The sequence below is a fragment of the Canis lupus genome, chromosome 19, assembly GCF_003254725.2.
Source record: "Canis lupus dingo isolate Sandy chromosome 19, ASM325472v2, whole genome shotgun sequence".
NCBI lineage: Eukaryota > Metazoa > Chordata > Mammalia > Carnivora > Canidae > Canis > Canis lupus.
The window spans coordinates 34,422,621-34,439,917 of NC_064261.1; the positions used below are offsets into that span (position 1 = coordinate 34,422,621).

Here is a 17,297-nt window from a genome sequence, read left to right on the forward strand (position 1 = left end):
GTCTATATGTTGGGGCAGTAGAATATTGTCTAATGGAAGCCAAATTACTATCTACATTGAACATTCTAAAAAGGTAGAAGATGTTCTAGAGGCCTTGTGTTCTAGCATGCTACAGGACCATTACATAATAGCAAACAGAGCAAACGCCAGGACTTCTGATATAATCCTCTAATTATGAGATCCTAGATTTTAAATCTCAGTGTGCAAAATGATGAAAGCAATCTTAATATCCAGAAGATTTCATTGATATTCTACTTTGATTATGGTGATTTGGCAAGTATGTAACAATGAGCAGATCTAGTTAATCATTTCAACACTACATGTCATTTATATCATAGGTGAGAATGCCAAAATACAAATTTTTGAGGGGTGGGGTAGGGAGAAAGAAAGCTATAACAGGTTGTTTAAAAGAGAGGGCTTTATAAAAGGCAGCCTAAATTTAATATCCAAGTGACTCTAATAATTTTCCTAACCTTTTAAAATCTCAGTCCTCTCCTTTTATAAAATGTGGATAAGTCTCACACCTGCCTTAGAGACCTGTTGTGAAGCATCCATGACGTGATGAATATAGAGCATATAATACATGTGACTGTTACTACAGATAGATGATTTGGTTCAAAATTCTAAGCTTTATGGAGGTTACAAATTCTAAATCAAAATAAACTTATATGGCTTAAGCCAATGTATAAATTGTCACAAACCATTGACCAGTATTACATGTTATATTGGTAAAATATGGACCAGGAGTAATAGAATACTAACAGCAGTAGTGTTAGTACCAATAGTGGGAAGAGGAGAGGTAATAACAAATGATATTTACTGGTTTCCCTTCATTTAGAAAGTTTTCAAGTGACAATAGGAAATAAGAAATAATTATTGAAACGGTGTGGGTCATATGTAGCCAGAAGTTTGAGAACTATTATCTCAGGGTCTTAAAACTGGATAGAAGGTGGTCTTATTTTTTTTTTTAAGATTGATTTTATTTATTCATGAGAGACAGTGCGAGAAAGCGAGAGCGCAAGAGTGCGAGAGTGAGAGAGAGAGAGAGAGAGAGAGAGAGAGAGAGACACACGCAGAGACACAGGCTGAGGGAGAAGCAGGCTCCAGGCAGGGAGCCGACATGGGACTCGATCCTGGGACTCCAGCATCATGCCCTGGGCTGAAGGTGGCGCTAAACCACTGAGCCACTCAGGTGTCCCAGAAGGTGGTCTTAATTACAACTTCTTGTAATGGAGAAAAAAATATTCACTTTATTCTAGCCATCTAAAGCTTAAGCTTTACATCTTTTGTATACTACCTTCTTTTGCCTTTCACCAAGAGAATGTGAAATAGGCACACAAAGTCTTCCTTACTTGGAAGGAATCCTCTTTTTGTATCTGAACCTTCTATTAGGACTTGTGAGCAGTAACAGTTCAGATCATCCACACCCATGCTACTTAAGCTCATATGGCTATTCCAAGGAGCAGAGGTTACTTAGTCCAAACTAATATAGCTCCAGATCCTCAGCTTTCTGAAAGGAACAAACTCTAAGTCAAAACAATTGATAAAACCTCCACGATTCTAGCAGATGTATAAATTATCCAAAACCATTGACCAGTAATTACATTTATATTTGAAGAACAGATTGGGTGATATTCAGAATCCATATGAAACTGACATCTGCTTCAATGTAAAAGAACAAGCAATATGGAATCAGAATTTTAATGCCATTTGCTGAAAGCTGCAATACCAGGGAATGTCCATAAGATCTTTTTTCTGTGGACAAAAAACTAGTGACATTAGTGACTGCCTTCATGAAAGTGTACATTTATAATCTTATAACTTCTTTTAAAAAGCTAAAGTTTTTCCTTGGATTATATTAGTTTCAAATAATAGCACAAACTCTAACTACTAGCTTAACAATATGAGAAGTGCAAATATGCACTCTGATGAAATTAAACTGGATCCAAATGCCAATCATCAAGGACTGCAACTAGATTTAAATCACATTGAAAACATGACAAACACTAATGCCATTTATCCTAATGTTGATTAAGCTGTCATAATATTTTTGATGCCATTAATTAATGCCGTCAAAGAGCCACCTAAATAACAAATAGGAATACATTAGCTATTTGACCATTTTACTCTTCAATTTAGATAGCAAGCCAACTACCTAGTTTTTCAAAATCAGTGGTCTTAATGTACTTAAAAAATAACTCAAAATTGGTAAAGTTGCCAGAAAGGGAACAGGAAGCCAACTGAAGTACTATATGCTGAATCATGATATTCAAGAAATACGTAATAAATGTTCTAAGAAATTAGTCAATGTATTAGTTGATATTGTTCATTAACAAGTGATTGGACACAGCAGTGTCACTGCTTTGCAGAAGTTTATATATAAAGGCCAATTTTTCACCTTTTCTTCCCACTGCCACAATCAACAGGAATACTTCTGATGGTGGACACCTCAGAAGCCTGGATTTCTGGGTGAAGAAAGTTGGAGTAAATTCACTCCCAACCCCTAGCCAACTTGTAATGGACACATAGCAAGAAATGAACTTTTGATGTTAAAAGTTAAGATTTTGGAAGTGAGAGTAATTACAATGTAAATTAGCCTACTGTGACTGATTCAATCAGAGACAATGCCTGATAATATGCTATAATGCTGCTATAAAGCTAATCCACCTTCCCTGATTTTCATAATTTTAAATTGGAAAACTGTGAATCATTCAAAAATCCCCAGGCACTATAATGGCATTGGAGGATCTGCAACAGTCTAGTTGGGATAGCATTTGAGGTGCTTTCTATTATGACTTGCTTTCTGGGGAAAAATGCAATTAAGAGACTATCCCAGATAACAAATACTGCTGGCAGGGATATAGTGAAAGGAGTCCTTTCCTATGTTGATTGTGAAAACAAAGTGGTATGCCCATATGGGAAAGCAATGTGGCAACTGAAAACAAAACATAGTCTATATCAGCAATCCCAAACCTGGGACCTCATCTTGTAAGGAAAAAAAAAAAAAAAAAAAAAAAAAAGAACCAATGTGTAGAAAATGCTGATGCATGCTATTTATTTCAGCAGTGTTTATGATGGCCAAAAAGAAGAAACAAATTGAAAACCCATCGAAGCAAATGCCTGGATGGATTATGATTCATCTGTATCATGTTAGAACATTCAGGCTTTGTGGAAAACAAAGTAGTGTTACATGAATTGACTTGGAGAAGGTTCACCGAATTATTACTGAGGGACAAAAGACACAAAAATTATTTCATGCACTAAATAATGACAGTACTGATACAAATTTATACTAGCAGTAACCTAACCAGCAGATATACATTGGCCATTGTCTATTGCTAGTCAGCTCCATGCCTGCCCCTATATAATCTTTGATTACAGTGGGACATTAGAAGCTCCAAATTCACATTTCCCAGACCCTCTTGCAAACTAGTCTTCTAAACTTCTTAGCCATATGAGTTCTAGTTACTTTCTGTAAAAATGAGAGAATCAGTAGTTAGGTACTGAAAACCTTTGTCTTTGGCAGTTGGTCTAGCCAACATGAGCCATACTGATTCAGTGATAATTCATGACATTTATAAATAAATAAATAAATAAATAAATAAATAAATAAATAAATAAATAAGATTATAGGAATACATATATGCATATGTATTGTGTATATATACAAATTATACAGTCACATAGATATGTGTATGTATGACTGTGACTCTGGAAAGATACATGCTAGCCTTTTTTTTTTTTAAGATTTTATGTATTTATTCATGAGAGACACAGAGAGAGAGAGAGAGGCAGAGACATAGGCAGAAGGAGATGCAGGCTCCCTATGGGGATCCCAATATGGGACCTGATCCCAGAACCTCGGGATCATGCCCTGAGCCAAAGGCAGACACTGAACCACTGAGTCATCCAGGCGTCCCACATGCTAGCCTTTAAATATGGGTGCATGTGTTGGAAGGTGGATATACAATGAGAGAGGAATAAAAAACAGGTGATCAAACAGAAAAGACTGGGAAAATATGCTAAAAAGACTTGATTACATATATATATGTAATCATATATTTATATATAAAAAGTACCACCAATAATGTCAATTATAATAAAAAATAATGACAGTGATATAGAAATTAGTCTGGCATGTATGATAACAGATGATTCTTTATTATTATTTTTTTAAATATGGAAGTAATGATAAATGGTGTCTTCTTAACTTGGATTAGGATTTTTCTTTTTTTTTTTTTAGGTTTTATTTATTTATTCATGAGAGAGAGAGAGAGAGAGAGAGAAAGAGAGAAGCAGAGACACAGGCAGAGGGAGAAGCAGGCCCCATGCAGGTAGCCCTCCAGGATCTCCAGGATAACGTCCTGGGCTGAAGGCAGGTGCTAAACTGCTGAGCCACCCAGGGATTCCCGGATTAGGGTTTTTCAAACTACTGACATTGAGGACTAGATATTTCTTTTCTTTTTTTAAAGATTTATCTATCTATCTATCTATCTATCTATCTATCTATCTATCTATGAGAGACACAGAGAGAAAGGCAGACATACAGGCAGAGGGAGACGCAGGCTCCCCGCAGGGAGCCTTATTGGAGACTTGATCGGATCCGTATCCCAGGATCATGCCCTGAGCTGAAGGCAGGTGCTCAACCACTGAGCCACCCAGGCGTCCAGAGGACTAGATAGTTCTTTGTTGTGGAGGACTGCCCTGCCATTTTGGGATTGACGACAACCCATTACCTCTACATACAAGATGCTAGTGGCAGCTCTTTCTTTCAGTTGTGACAACCAAAAATGTCTCCAGACATTACCCAATGTCCCCTGCAGGGGAGGAGAAAAAAATCGTTCAGTTGAGAACCACTGATTTTGACATAAGTTTTCTACATGTATATGCTCCATAAATGAAATAATTTAGTTTAATTCCCCAAACCTTTAAAAGCCAATTTGCAATTTGTTGTTTGAAAGTACACTGCTAAGTGCACCTGGGGCTATAAAGATTTTAATGTGTAGTCCCTATCTTCAAGAAGATTATAATTTTATGTGAGAGATAGGCAGGTAAACTCCTAAAATCCAATGAAGAAAAAGTACCTATTACAAGGCATAGCCATGAGTGGCAGAGGTCAGGTGAGGGAAGTGATTCATGAAGACATTTTTGAGATACTGAACTTAAATCATGTCATTAAGGACAAGGGGTGATTTCATGGGATAAGGAAGGTAGAGAAGAAGAAGGGCTAAGGGAAAAGAATGAGCTAAAGCCAAAATTGAACAACTATCGAAATATTAGAATAACTATTTCTTAAGATTTAGGAACACCTCTATCTACCTATGACTGTCTAAAAGTTAAGATGGTAACCAACCATAGACGAGGTTGAATGCTAGACCAAATGGTTGGAATCCCTTTTTTTTTCAATAACTGACAGCTGTAAGATGTTTCTGAGCAGGTGGGTAATTAGGAAAATAATTGGTAGCAATAAATGAATGGAAAGTGGAAACCAGAGAATGCTGGCAGGATAATTCAAATATTATGCTTAATAGGGACAATAACTGTAAAAATGGAGTCATTATTCCTAACATATGACTTCCTGCTTATGTCTAAAACATTTGTGAATACCAATGCCAATGTTTTAGTAACGCTCACTTGGATCCTTTAAAGCTTCATTCTTAGAGTTAGACATTGCATTTTTTTTTCACACTAGTTTCATACCCTTCAAACAATATGCAGTTCTCACCTTTCACCCTGCCCAAAGAGAAACTGAACATTCAGTCAACCAAATTCTTGGCTCCTTCTGGCTTCTGGCCCACCTCTACTCCTGCCTAATCATTCTCCCTGGCCCAAAACTGGCTGCAAAATTTGTGTAGAACCTTTGCCTTTTGCTTTACCAGGAACATATTTTCTATTTTCAATCATGCCTGCTTATCATTTTTTAAAAGAACTTATATTAAACTAAATATTTTTATTAAAATGAATTTCATCTAATATTATTTTGGAAATAAGTGACACAAAAGAAGATTTTGCAGTGATTTAGAGTCATCGTTAGTGACAGATGTTATCATTTTTCAATAAATGAGAAAGTTTCATCATATGGACAGTATGAAAACATATAATTATGCATCCAATTATTTTTATCAAGATAAAGGAAGACTATAAAGAATAAAACACCTTGAACTCCATCCATACACATAAGTTGTTGAAGGACATTTTAATATATAAAAGTATAAAAGTATTTGACATATTTAAGCCATATTCTATTAATGAATCTAGTTCCATTGAATTTGAAATAAAATTTTTCCTTTTAAGCAATATGCTACCATTTAAGTCTAGGAAACATCATGAGGATAATTCTTTAAAGCCTTTAAGTATAAACTTTTATAAATAAAAGTCCTTATTTTGATTTATATAACTTAGAATCTTTGGGTAATATGAAAGAATACAAGCAGAAAAAAAAAATGGAGTCTTTTGGTTTTACGATTAGAATGGCTAAAATGAAAATGAGAGCCAAAAGTTAAGTGTTGTCAAGGATGTAAAGCAGCTGGAACTTTCATGAACTTCTGGTGGGAGAGTAAATTGGTACACTTTGTAAATCTCTGTAACAAGTTTTATCAAAGCAGAACATATGTGTAACTGCATGACTCAGCAACTCCATCCAAAGGGTTTCTTAACAGAAATGTATGTGGGTGGATGGATGGATGGATGGACTGATTAATTTACATATATATGTATATGTATATATATATACACATATATATATATATATATATAGGAAAGCAGGGATATGTATGTTTATATATATAAAAATCAAGGCACATATTCAAGAATGCTCATAGCAGTGCTATTTATAATAATTGATGATACTGCAAATCAGGGTAGAGATTACCTTTGGAGGGGAATAGTGACCTGTAAATGGTAGAATAGGGGTTCTGGGATATAAAAAATGTTCTGTTTCTATTCGGAGCATTATGTAGATGGGAGTATATACAATTACCATATTCACTGCATGTATGGTAAACCCAAAGAAAAAGGAAAATATAATATGCCAAACTTTATTTGCAATCATAATTCATTTAAAATACTACCGTAAAGATTACCAGTATGTCACTGAAAACTGCAGTGCATCATTCAACTTTATAAAAATTCTGTTTCTTTAATTTGCCAGTATGTAATAAATTCTGAGTGTCCATTTATATAATGCAAAGTAAAGCTATGAGCACAAGTTAAATAGTTTGATTACCTCTGACATTTTGGCTTTGAATAAATCTCTCTGTGGGTTATAGAGTACCGCTTTCATTTCTCTGCAGGACCATCTCTCGGATATAGAACAACTCACTCAAATCATTCATGTCACCTTTGCACCAGTACCTGACATTCTAGAGATATAATCACTATCAGAGAACTCTCATCCCTTGACATTTGCAATTATTCATATCAGGAAGCCCTTTCAAAGAGTTCTTATTTCCTAAAACCTTTACAGAACATTATGCATTTTCAAAGAAGTGAAATATATCCCTTTGTCTTAAATTCATAATTATGTAAGTCACTTCCCAGTTCCAAAGCCCTTTTATCCATGCTTTCTTAGGAGAAAAATGGACACCAGATAAAAGTTAGCAAATAGACAAATGACAGCAAATTCTAATCAGTGAAATGTGATAATGGCATACTATATGTTGGATATGTCAGTCCGTCAAACTCATCTAGCGTAAGAGAAAACCTTATGATAAATAGAACATTTTGATAATCGAGGTTAACAAAAATATTTATGGGCCTCCAGTAATAAACTGGGACCTACAGAAGATAGTCATCAGCATTATTACATTATTAGAAATATCCTTATGTACTTATTTACATGTCAAGTGCTAGAGGATAGAAGGACCTAGCTACTCTGTATACATTTCCTCCTCTATCTCATGTTCTTTTTCCTTTCTCCTTCACCATCCATCTTCTTGCCTTTTTTCCTTTCTTCTAGTTCTCCATGAGACGCCAAATATGTATTTGGTACCGTTTATATGCTAGGCACCGTGCTAAGCCTCAGATATAGTATCTCATGATCTAAAGTGACTTCACAATACAAGCATTTACAAATTAATGTAGGTGTGGTAGGTGACAAAAAATAAAGCCAATGTACAGGGACTTTAATTCAGGATGAAATGTGACTGCTTAATTTGTCATGGCAGTTGAATCTGAAATGCAAAATAGAAGGAAAAGCAAAAGTGTGGGTAAATGGGATTGCTATTAGAGAGACATGGGACCTAATTCTGTTAGAGAACTTTGTAAAACTGGGCAAATTTTTAAGTTACTTTGTTTCTCTGATATTGTTTCCTCATTAATCAAGTGCTGATATTAATGCTTTTCCTGGTGGTCTACAGGGTGAAAGAAACCCAAATTAGGTCATGAACGTTGTTCTATGTGCCTGCACATAGATGTTCAACTTTTCCAAAACTCATTGAAGCTAGTAAGTATTGGCCATAAAAAATAATCATGATTTAAAGAGAATCAAACATTCCTCTCCAATTATCCTAAAAAGAAGCTGAAGCATTTGAAGAAGGTAAGTTAATGACTTTACCTTCTGTTTCTCTGTATCAACTATATAATGTTTATATTTCTTCTCTTTCCTAGACACTAAGATCTGACTTCCATTCTTTTTTTGGAGGATTCTTGAATTATGTGAGTGTTGGGGAGAAGCAGAGCCTCATCTCTAATCGTAAAGATAAAAAGCCAAATAAACACCTCTAGGTTATGATCCTACCTATGACTCTGAATCTTGAAGGAATAAAGCTGCAGTTGAGAAATTATTCACAAGAGCAATAGCAAACCCTCAAGGGTCCAGCAAAGGCAGAGGCAAAATGCCCACTGATGTACTGCCAGTACAGCATCCTAATCACATTTCCTGCAACATCCCAATCGGATTTTCCTGAACACATCCCAGTGTCCAACAATGCCTGGGTCTTTGTGACTCCTGTGCATTTTCCAGTCCTGGAATTTCAACCTTCTCACTGATCCAACAGCTTTCGCTTTCTCTTGAAATGAACCTGAGCATTTCTCTTGCTTACTTCCAGGAATCCTAATTGCCAGATGGCATTCAACAGTTTGTCAAACTCTCATGGATAAAGAAAGCACTTCACTGGTTTTTATGTTGGGAGCAAACTGAATTAACCCCTCTTTTTGCCCCAGCTATCTCTCCCCTCCTTTATCCCTCCACAGATTTGCAAAAAGCATAGCGCATATGAACTTTAGCTCCTGATGCTAAAACAATTTGTTTTTATATTTGCCTTATGACTCCTTTTATTTCAAATGGGGACTCCTATGTTCGTAAAAGAGATTCCCTGAGGGAGGGTTGAGGGAGACTGGAAGAAATTCTCATATGCTTATCAATGAGTCTGTGCCTAATGCTTTCCAGTTTATAGGCATGCTGATAAGAAAACAAATTGAAAAATGCAGAATGTGGAACCAGCCTTGGCTATCTCCCATGCACATTTCCCACAGCTCTAGACTCTATTTCACTTCAGGCAATTTCAAGGCATCCTTGGCCACAAATGAAGAAATATAGGTGTTTGTTTGGCTGTGTTTTCTGTTGTTGTTTTTGTTGTTGTTCTTAACAATACAGAAATATCCAATTTTTTCACTATAGCCTCCAAAAATAGTGGATATCAGTAAAATGAGCATGGAAAAGTTGACTTAACAATGGAATGTCTATGTCCAGAATCAATTTGTTTATTCTAGTTAATGTTCTTATGAACTCAAATTTAAGTACAATGATAAACTGAGGATGAGCATCATATACATTCAAGCATAACCTGGGATTCAGAATAAAAGCACCTGAAATATTCCCCTGCTCCCTAAAGTTCTATAGAAATGGCTGTCCCTCTTATGCTTTAGTTAATCTGCCTGCTGCAATGGGGTATAATTAAACCCTACCTGTGACGTATGCATACCTGCAGCACAAGACAGCATAAGATAGTATAATAACTTTTTATTTTGTGGATGAAAGTATGTAAGAAGGTGTGTAAAAGAGCATTTTCTTGTGGAGGCTGAGAAAATTAAGGCCATTCCACCTTAAGTTCAGCGTTAGCATAAGTACAGCTGTCTCAAGCCCCTGTGAATAAGAGCTGAACTTTACCTTACTTCAGTTACTGGAGGTGGGGGGTGGGGGGGTGGTAACAGCTTAACGCCCTAGAAAGCCCCATATTAGAATGAGAACAGAGCTCAATGCCAGTGGCAGAAAGTCCCATATCAGAATGAGAACAGAGCTTAATGCCCTTGAAAGCCCCATATCAGAATGTAAACAGAACTTGAGAAATTCCTCCAGCCCTTCTGGAGGTCCCCTAGACCAGCCCATAAAACTAAGCTGGAACCCACCTCGGGGTCCAAGTCCCTGCTTCACTGTGTCGGGTATACTTGGACCCAAGCTCGAGCTTGTTAATAAACCCTCATGTACTTGCATCGGTGTCGGCTCGTCAGTGGTTTCTTGGATTCGCAATATTGGGCACAACATTTCTGACTCTTAGCATTTCATGTTTGGTTCTTTGCCATAGATTATTCACTGCTGTCCCTCCCTTCAGGTCTCTACTTCCATCCATTTAATAAAATGACAAACTTTCTGTCATCTTCTGTCAGTGCTTCAACTGAGATTGATACCCAACTAAAGAAGTATTCTATCACTCAGCATTCAACAAAGAATAAAGGCTAAATTCTTTAGGTGAAAATTCAGAGCAAAGTATATTATGTAGGACTTATGTATTAATTCACCTAGAAGGCAACCCTCACCTTTGTAAATCTCATCCACTTGCCATCACGTACATATGGTTTTTGAGTGTATTTGTTTCATTTGCTTCACCCTTAGAAAGGCATTGACACATGCACACACAAAAACAAAACCAAACAAAACCAAACAAAACAGAAAAATCCACCTTGAACAGGTTGGTTATATAGACTTCTAGCAAAATGTCACTTTTTTCAAAAACTAGTGTCAGAGGATATTGTAGTTTTATGTTATTTGAAGATACATATAAATAAATATTTACTCCTGGGGAAAATATGTTTAACTCTCTTAATGGAGAACATTTAAAGATGAAAGAAGACAGTAACTTATGTTCAGGATAGTAGAGGGCTATACACAGAGGGATGACGGTGGTATACTTAACTCATTCATTTGCAATTCTATGACACTTCTAGTATGTACCACGTCTATGATAACATTGTCTAAGTCTTGGTCCCTGTTGCTGATGAATTCACAGTTTAAAATAAGAAAGATAAGAAAAAAAAGCTGTTTAATAAAATATGGTATTTCTGTGATATAGTAGTACACACAGAACTATTGGAATGGAAGTGAAAGATATGAAATATGGATGGATTTCCCTTGCTTTCCAAAAGTTTGTGTTAGGCCACTTCACTTTTCTGAAAGACCCACCTTCATACCCTTTTTAACTAACTGAAATCAATCCTAAGAGAATTTTTGCTTTTAGGAAAAAGTCATTATGGTACTTAGGTAGGCCTTTTGTGAAAGCAAGGTGCTATAATGTGCACTTTCTGAGAGCACGGGATACCTGTAATCCAAATTTTGCTGAGGAACAAGAGGGTCAGAAAAGGCTTCAGATGAGGCATGGGATTCACCTGAGCTGACAAGTTCCAGTAGATGCAGAGAAAGGTAAAACAAGATTCCAAGCAAGGAAATAGTTGAGGGAAGGCAGATTTAGATGATCCGGCCTGAAAACACAGTGAACAGGAAAAACAGAAAGGAAAGGAAGAGAGATGACAAGACAAAGAGATGTGTGATAGGAGTGAGTGAGGCCAGACTATACATATCAAAGACTTATCTGAGAACTAGAAAGAAGCGAGAGAAACATATAAAGAAAAGGAGATGCCTTCTTCACAATTTTCCTTTTACTGGTTTGAATGAGCATTCTGAAAACCAGTTCAATCTAAAAATTGACTAGAAAAATATTAGTCCATTTGTGGAGATACATAGATGGATAAAGTGTATTGAAAACTTTTAATTATGATCCTATGGCCTTTAATTTCATTTTGAATTAATCTCAATTGTTTTCTGTACCCTCTGTCCTAGTTGAGCATCAGTTGAAATGGGATCTCACTGATAATGTAATATTAACAACTAAGGCAAAGCTTATCTATTACTGAAACTCCAAATGCCATTCCCAAATAGGTCTCCTGATTCCACAGGTGTTTAATACCCTAAAACAAATAATGTGCCCTGTATTAAAATGGGCTGCTTTTCACCTTAGCCATTGGTGGGAGGTAGGTGTGTTTCTAAGTTTGATGCATATTATACTCTAACATTAGAACAGACAAAACAGAGACCAATAGAAAAGAAAATGTAGTATCATAGGATTTCACTCATATGTGGAATTTAAGAAACAAAGGAACAAAGGGAAAACAAAGAGAGGCAAACCAAGAAACAAACTCATTGAAAGAGAACAAACAGATGGCTTTCAGAGGGGAGGTAAGTGGGAGATGGGCAACAGAGGTGAATCGGATTAGGGAGGGCATTTTTATGAGGAGCACTGTGTGATATATGGAATTATTGAATCACTATACTGTACCCAAAACCAATATAACACTGTATGTTAATTAACTAGAATTTAAATTTAAAAAATAAAGAGAGAAAAAAGATAGATAGCAAGATGCTTTTTGAGAAAGTCCAAACTCAGTTGCCACTGATGACTGGGTATCATAACTCTGAAGAGATATATGACTGAGGAACAAAGAGCAGGATTCTGGGGTACCATCACCATTGCATACCCATTTCTTGATTTATAAATGGAGAATGGGATAAGAAAAGATGAAAAGTGATCATGGTTTGATTTAAGCTTCCTTTCAGAACAGTCTCCCTACGAAGGATTTTTTTTCCCCCTTACAATTTAGAAGTAATGAGAAGGATGAGAAAGAGGAGACATACAAAAAGGAGGAGAATTAGATTTCAGGAAATATATCCAGAATTTTAAGTTACTTCATCAAAATAATTTAGGCAGCAAGTCTGCTATCCAGAATCCATCCCACAGTTTAAGCAATAGGATGCTTTTGTTTTGTTTTTAATTTTATTTATTTGAGAAAGAGAGAGAGAAAAAGAGTGAGCACAAGCAGGGGTAGGGGCAGAGGGAGAATCAAATTCCATGCTGATCAGGGAGCCCAAACTACATTGGGCCTCCTCCCAGGACACTGGGATCAAGACCTAAGGTGAACAATAGGATGTTTTGTAATAGCATTTATCCTACCAAAGACCTTCAAGTTTCCTAAGGATCCTATTATCACAACAATTAAGTCTCCTTGCCCCCAGCTCTGTGATCACCTTCCTCACACAGAATCAACTAAATCTCTCTTGTCACTTATTCCTGTTTGTGTCCCTCAAGATTGTAACTGTTGCCACTAACAACTGATCTCCACCTTGCCATCATCCCCAAAATAATGCTCAGCTCTTTGTCATCTCAGCCTTCCATACTCTTTCATGCTACATTTGAAAACAGGCACTCTCCAACCAACCTACTTTCCCCTACGCTGTTTCTTCCCTGAAAGTTTCTTCTTCCTCTTAGTATTAACTGAACTTGGTCTCCCTTGTGGACATCATTACCCAGCAGCCCTGATTGGTGACTCCTGATTATTTTCACACATCTCAAGATGCTCACTGCTCTCTATTGCTTCTTTAGAACATAACTTTTCCACCCCATTATTTAAAAAAATCTTTTTCATAAGAGGTTCATGCCAATCAGCTTTACCAGTCTCTGGCTCTTCAAAGTACAGAAGTGATATTCTAAAATACTAGGTCTAATGGGCAGGCATTATATGAAAATGAATTCCATGGTCTAGGGCAGGGTTCAACAAACTATGGCACATGAGCAAAATCTAGCCTGTCTTTGATACTGCATGGTTCACAAGCTATGAATGGTTTTTGCAGATCATCATTTGTGATTTGATCAGAGGGGACACTTACTCACTTACTTGAGAAATTAAGTAAAAAGATTTCCCACAAAAGTATTTTCATTCTTCTCATTAGTAGACATGTATTATAAAACACTGTACTTAATCATTATTTTGCATTATCTCAATAAAATGTTTTGGTAATTTGTTTTCTGTCTTGTTACATAAGTTCCCATAGAATATCTTCTCAATTTTGCCTGTTGTCCTGCAAAATCAAAAATATTTACTACCTGGTCTTCTACAGAAAAAGTTTACTGATCCTTGGTCTAGGGGAAAATAACAAAACATCAAATTAAGCAAAATTACACAGTTCTTCTTTCCTTCTTTCCTCCCTTCCTCTCTTTCTTGCTTTCATTTCTTTTAAATTTGGAATTCCTCAACACTTTTGTTAATTCCATTATAATCATTGATATTCATGACATAATGTTGCACTTCTTAAATGCATTTGACCATGACTATTTATTTATTTTTTAATCAAAACATCTTGCAGGCCAAATATTCTAAGGGAAAAGTTTTAAAATCACATTTTAAAACAGGTCCTATTTCTTAAATAAAAATGTACTGGTATTTGGATCATTATTTGCATCCTTAAGGACCAATTATTTTCACAGCTTTCAAATTGCACAGCACTTCTCTAAGATGTGGGTCAACTCTATGTCATCAAAGTTCAGTAGCAATCACAAACCTCATCTTGAAGAAATTAAATGTTAAGGATTGACTGGAATTAATGTGATCAATTTAGAGCAACATTTTCATATTTTCTTTAAAAACATGGGTGAGGATCTCCAAAACCAACTGATTCATATTTACATATTAACCTTACTTTAAGCACCTGTCTACTCAGCCACCTGATACTTAACAGGAAAGCCTCATTCCCTACAGACCTCATTTGTCAGCTTTCCATTGTTTTCCCTTGGATCCACCATTTTCTTATGCTTTTCAAGTTATGCATGAGAAGTTAGCTCCAATCTTTCTTATCTTCTGGGTCTCCTCATATGCCCATGGTTTAATAAAAATCCACAAAAATAATTCTTATCCATACTATTTATAATACCATGCAGCTTTTTTTTTTTTTTTTCCATACGTACAATTCTAATGGGTTAGCATTTCAAACTTTACTAGGACAGTCACCTCAGTGGACTCCGTCCAAGTTAGTCTCCCACACTGGGACGTATCTGTCTTCCATACACCTGCTGGAGTTACCTTAAACTCCATTTGAGGTGCAAAAAGAATCCAATGTGATTCTCAATTAACAATTCCATCAAAAATGGAGCCACCACAGCATTCCAGATCAACCTAGCCCAAACCATTTTATCCTAGCATATCCCTCATTCTTTTTATCTTTTAGATTCTTTGATACAACAAGACAAACTTCCAGGGAAAATATGTTAAATCTTCTAAATTTGCAAATGTCTTTGCAAATAACTTTCTTTGTTTTGTATAGTCTCTTTTTATTTTCTGTGAATACACACATATCACTTCCAAACCCCAATCAAGAAATCATGATTTCAAGAAAACAGACCCACTATTTTCTCCTTTTAAAAAGAGATGCACTTAATAAGCTTTTCCGCATGTGCTACATCCATTGCAATTTTGTTCAAATTATTTCTTGACTTATCATCACCTTCTGCTTCTGGATTTTACGGTCTCAGCAGTTCATGAGTTTCACTCCAAACAATTCTCTAGAGTGACTAACACATAGCAAATTCTAACAACACACTTTCTGTTCTTTCAAAACTCAAGTGCTTATTTATTTTTTATAGGAAATATTTTCCACATTTTTCTCACTAAATTTTTGGAGGTCATGACCTTTGGGAGTAATACATGCTACCAGGAAGTCTGAAATATTTCATTAGCTATATGATTGAAAATAGATTAGCTACCAAGAGAATACATCTTAGGTTTTGGAAATAAGACCAAGGACAGAAACCTCAAAAGCTTAGTGTTCTAGAAAAACAAACAAACAAACAAAAAAAAACTGAAACAACTATAAATCATTGATCATTCAAGAAGCACTTTCAAAATGAATTGTTTCAATTTTTCAAATGTACTAGGAACAAAACTGTTTAAAAAGGAATGCTGTTTATGAATTCATGATTCCACCTATTGTTTGACTGATGGACATAACGTATCACATACCCTTAAGTTCTAAAAATACCAGATAATTTGATTCTTATTAGTCAACAACCAACATGAAGTGCCTTTTATAAGCTATGGAAGTTAATAAGCTAATGAAAAAATATAGGAATGTTGTAAATGTACAGTTTCTTACTTTCCCACCATTTTCATCATTACGGTTGTCAAGAGTATTACAAATACTTATGTTATATACCTTCAAAGGCTTATGACCATTTTTAATTTTAATGGCAGCATGTTTTATGCAGAAATTAAGACATAATTTAGTGCTTGATGCTTACTCATACATTTAACATTTCACTGTTCTTTCATTCCCAAGGTCTGATTTCCTCTGGTATTTTCTTCAGCTGAAGAGCATTTCTTGTAGTATGGGTCAGATGAAGACAAATTCCCTTATTTTATTCCCTTTTTTGTTTTAATCTGAAATTGTTTTTGTTTATTTTACATCAATTCTCCATGGTTTCTGGCAAGAAGTCTGCAGGCATTCTAATTGTTGTCCCTTTGTATCTAATTTGTTGTGGTGCTTCTCTGGCAGGTTCAACGTTTTCTCTTTATCTTTAGGTTTTACAGTTTGACTAATATGTACCCAGGAGTGGTTCTCTTGGAATTTATTGTTTTCCTCTGGGGGAGTGTGGTCACTGAACATCTTGAATATGTATTATCTTTTAATAATTTTAGAATATCTAGCTATCATTTCTTCAAAGATGTTTTCCAGTTTCACTCTCTCCTTTTAAAATTTCAGTTACCATAATGTTAGGCTTTTTGTAATTTTTCTTCTGGTCCCTGGGGATCTATTTTTTTTCCTTTTTTAAAAAATCTTCTCACTTTTTTTCAGATGGAATGATATGTATTGATCTGTATTTCACTGTCTGCACTGTCATTTCCATTCTGCTACAAATCCTATGTAGTTGCTTTTTTATGTTAGGTGTTTCTCAATTCCAGAAATGCCCATTTTGTTCTCTTTCATATTTTTACATATGTGTGTATAAAATACAGTATACACACACACACGCATGTTTCTATGCTGATACATCCTATCTGGTTCTTTTGCATGCATTTATTTTTCTGACTCTCAAGGAGCACAGAATAGCAACTTTAAGGACTTTGTTTGAAAATTAAAGAATCTATAATTCAGTTTCAGTCACAGGGTTGATTGAATTCACACAACTGCTCATACCTCTTCTCTAACTCTCTCAGGGTTTTCCCCTCACTCTGGGAATTATGGTCAGCCAGGGGCTTTT

The 17,297-nt window shown here is 35.7% G+C and overlaps 1 protein-coding gene and 1 long non-coding RNA gene across 6 annotated transcripts in view; one reads left to right on the forward strand and one right to left on the reverse strand.

The window, feature by feature from the left end:
• LOC112648411 (uncharacterized) overlaps positions 1-17,297 on the forward strand; it is a 160,747-nt gene that overhangs the window by 120,028 nt on the left and 23,422 nt on the right. The window contains exon 4 of one of the 2 annotated variants that reach the window (XR_003129006.3): positions 8,608-10,624. The exons of the other annotated variant lie outside the window; for it this stretch is intronic. This is a non-coding gene — a long non-coding RNA (uncharacterized LOC112648411). Of the gene's footprint in view, positions 1-8,607; positions 10,625-17,297 lie in introns of those variants that run through there. 2 annotated transcript variants of the gene reach the window in all.
• The window catches only part of DPP10 (dipeptidyl peptidase like 10), a 1,271,598-nt gene that overhangs the window by 111,499 nt on the left and 1,142,802 nt on the right, over positions 1-17,297 (reverse strand). The window lies entirely within an intron of this gene.